This window comes from Branchiostoma floridae, chromosome 2 (assembly GCF_000003815.2).
Source record: "Branchiostoma floridae strain S238N-H82 chromosome 2, Bfl_VNyyK, whole genome shotgun sequence".
NCBI lineage: Eukaryota > Metazoa > Chordata > Leptocardii > Amphioxiformes > Branchiostomatidae > Branchiostoma > Branchiostoma floridae.
The window spans coordinates 10,416,909-10,421,130 of NC_049980.1; positions in this window are offsets into that span (position 1 = coordinate 10,416,909).

Below are 4,222 nucleotides of genomic sequence, written 5' to 3' on the forward strand. Positions count from 1 at the left end.
GCTGGCTATTTTTTTGAAACACCGCCTGTCACGGCGCCTGGTAGGGTGGTGACTTAAGACTGCGATTGTAGCTTAGAGTTTAAGTTTCGGCCCGGCAAACTTGGTATCATTCAAAAGGTCCACAAGTGAGGAATCGAAGGGTGAAAACTGCATAATATTCGCATACTTCCTTCTCGAGTTATTCTTGAGCATAGGCGCTCTGTTTAGGCAAAACCGCTGGCTATTTTTTTGAAACACCGGCTGTCACGGCACCTGGTAGGGTGGTGACTTAAGACTGCGATTGTAGCTTAGAGTTTAAGTTTCGGCCCGGCAAACTTGGTATCATTCGAAAGGTCCAGAAGTGAGGAATCGAAGGGTGAAAACCGCAAAATATTCGAATACTTCCTTCTCGAGTTATTCTTGAGCATAGGCGCTCTGTTTAGGCACAACCGCTGGCTACTTTTTTGAAACACCGGCTGTCACGGCGCTTGGTAGGGTGGTGACTTAAGACTGCGATTGTAGCTTAGAGTTCAAGTTGCGGCCCGGCAAACTTGGTATCATTCGAAAGGTCCACAGGTGAGGAATCGAAGGGTGAAAACTGCAAAATATTCGGATACTTCCTTCTCGAGTTATTCTTGAGCATAGGCGCTTTGTTTAAGCGCAACCGCTGGCTATTTTTTTTAAACACCGCCTGTCACGGCGCCTGGTAGGTTGGTGATTTAAGACTGCGATTGTAGCTGAGAGTTCAAGTTTCGGCCCGACAAACTTGGTATCATTCGAAAGGTCCACAAGTGAGGAATCGAAGGGTGTAAACTGCATAATATTCGGATACTTCCTTCTCGAGTTATTCTTGAGCATAGGCGCTCTGTTTAGGCGCCACCACTGGCTGTTTTTTTTTTTTAAACACCGCCTGTCACTGCGCTTGGTAGGGTTGTAACTTAAGACTGCGATTGTAGCTTAGAGTTCAAGTTCCGGCCCGGCAAACTTGGTATCATTCAAAAGGTCCACAAGTGAGGAATCGAAGGGTGAAAACCGCAAAATATTCGGATACTTCCTTCTCGAGTTATTCTTGAGCATAGTCGCCCTGTTTAGGCGCAACCGCTGGCTACTTTTTTGAAACACCGCCTGTCACGGCGCCTGGTAGGGTGGTGACTTAAGACTGCGATTGTAGCTTAGAGTTTAAGTTTCGGCCCGGCAAACTTGGTATCATTCGAAAGGTCCACAAGTGAACAATCGAAGGGTGAAAACCGCATAATATTCGGATACTTCCTTCTCGAGTTATTCTTGAGCATAGGCGCTCTGTTTAGGCGCAACCGCTGGCTATTTTTTTGAAACACCGGCTGTCACGGCGCCTGGTAGGGTGGTGACTTAAGACTGCGATTGTAGCTTAGAGTTTAAGTTTCGGCCCGGCAAACTTGGTATCATTCAAAAGGTCCACAAGTGAGGAATCGAAGGGTGAAAACCGCCTAATATTCAGATACTTCCTTCTCGAGTTATTCTTGAGCATAGGCGCTCTGTTTAGGCAAAAACGCTGGCTATTTTTTGAAACACCGCCTGTCACGTCGCCTGGTAGGGTGGTGACTTAAGACTGCGATTGTAGCTTAGAGGTCAAAGTTTCGGCCCGGCAAACTTGGTATCATTCGAAAGGTCCAGAAATGAGGAATCTAAGGGTGAAAACCGCAAAATATTCGGATACTTCCTTCTCGAGTTATTCTTGAGCATAGACGCTCTGTTTAGGCAAAACCGCTGGCTATTTTTTTGAAACACCGCCTGTCACGGCGCCTGGTAGGGTGGTGACTTAAGACTGCGATTGTAGCTTAGAGTTTAAGTTTCGGCCCGGCAAACTTGGTATCATTCAAAAGGTCCACAAGTGAGGAATCGAAGGGTGAAAACCGCATAATATTCGGATACTTCCTTCTCGAGTTATTCTTGAGCATAGGCGCTCTGTTTAGGCACAACCGCTGGCTACTTTTTTGAAACACCGGCTGTCACGGCGCTTGGTAGGGTGTGACTTAAGACTGCGATTGTAGCTTAGAGTTCAAGTTCCGGCCCGGCTAACTTGGTATCATTTGAAAGGTCCAGAAGTGAGGAATCGAAGGGTGAAAACCGCAAAATATTCGGATACTTCCTTCTCGAGTTATTCTTGAGCATAGTCGCCCTGTTTAGGCGCAACCGCTGGCTATTTTTTGAAACACCGCCTGTCACGTCGCTTGGTAGGGGGTCACTTAAGACTGCGATTGTAGCTTAGAGTTCAAGTTCCGGCCCGGCAAACTTGGTATCATTCGAAAGGTCCAGAAGTGAGGAATCGAAGGGTGAAAACCGCAAAATATTCGGATACTTCCTTCTCGAGTTATTCTTGAGCATAGGCGCTTTGTTTAAGCGCAACCGCTGGCTATTTTTTTGAAACACCGACTGTCACGCGCTTGGTAGGGTGGTGACTTAAGGCTGCGATTGTAGCTTAGAGTTCAAGTTGCGGCCCGGCAAACTTGGTATCATTCGAAAGGTCCACAGGTGAGGAATCGAAGGGTGAAAACTGCAAAATATTCGGATACTTCCTTCTCGAGTTATTCTTGAGCATAGGCGCTTTGTTTAAGCGCAACCGCTGGCTATTTTTTTGAAACACCGCCTGTCACGGCGCCTGGTAGGTTGGTGACTTAAGACTGCGATTGTAGCTTAGAGTTTAAGTTTCGGCCCGGCAAACTTGGTATCATTCGAAAGGTCCACAAGTGAGGAATCGAAGGGTGAAAACCGCAAAATATTCGGATACTTCCTTCTCGAGTTATTCTTGAGCATAGGCGCTCTGTTTAGGCGCAACCGCTGGCTATTTTTTTGAAACACCGGCTGTCACGGCGCCTGGTAGGGTGGTGACTTAAGACTGCGATTGTAGCTTAGAGTTTAAGTTTCGGCCCGGCAAACTTGGTATCATTCAAAAGGTCCACAAGTGAGGAATCGAAGGGTGAAAAATCGCCTAATATTCAGATACTTCCTTCTCGAGTTATTCTTGAGCATAGGCGCTCTGTTTAGGCAAAACCGCTGGCTATTTTTTGAAACACCGCCTGTCACGTCGCCTGGTAGGGTGGTGACTTAAGACTGCGATTGTAGCTTAGAGGTCAAGTTCCGGCCCGGCAAACTTGGTATCATTCGAAAGGTCCACAAGTGAGGAATCGAAGGGTGAAAACCGCAAAATATTCGGATACTTCCTTCTCGAGTTATTCTTGAGCATAGACGCTCTGTTTAGGCAAAACCGCTGGCTATTTTTTTGAAACACCGGCTGTCACGGCGCCTGTTAGGGTGGTGACTTAAGACTGCGACTGTAGCTTAGAGTTCAAGTTCCGGCCCGGCAAAAGAAAGGTCCACAAATGAGGAATCGAAGGGTGAAAACCGCAAAATATTCGGATACTTCCTTCTCGAGTTATTCTTGAGCATAGGCGCTTTGTTTAGGCAAAACCGCTGGCTATTTTTTTGAAACACCGCCTGTCACGGCGCCTGGTAGGGTGGTGACATAAGACTGCGATTGTAGCTTAGAGTTCAAGTTCCGGCCCGGCAAAAGAAAGGTCCACAAATGAGGAATCGAAGGGTGAAAACCGCAAAATATTCGGATACTTCCTTCTCGAGTTATTCTTGAGCATAGGCGCTCTGTTTAGGAGCAACCGCTGTCTATTTTTTGAAACACCGCCTGTCACGTCGCTTGGTAGGGGGGTCACTTAAGACTGCGATTGTAGCTTAGAGTTCAAGTTCCGGCCCGGCAAACTTGGTATCATTCAAAAGGTCCACAAGTGAGGAATCGAAGGGTGAAAACCGCAAAATATTCGGATACTTCCTTCTCGAGTTATTCGTGAGCATAGGCGCTCTGTTTAGGCACAACCGCTGGCTACTTTTTTGAAACACCGCCTGTCACGGCGCTTGGTAGGGTGGTGACTTAAGACTGCGATTGTAGCTTAGAGTTCAAGTTCCGGCCCGGCAAACTTGGTATCATTCGAAAGGTCCAGAAGTGAGGAATCGAAGGGTGAAAACCGCAAAATATTCGGATACTTCCTTCTCGAGTTATTCTTGAGCATAGGCGCTTTGTTTAAGCGCAACCGCAGGCTATTTTTTTGAAACACCGCCTGTCACGGCGTCTGGTAGGGTGGTGACTTAAGACTGCGATTGTAGCTTAGAGTTTAAGTTTCGGCCCGGCAAACTTGGTATCATTCGAAAGGTCCACAAGTGAGAAATCGAAGGGTAAAAACCGCAAAATATTCGG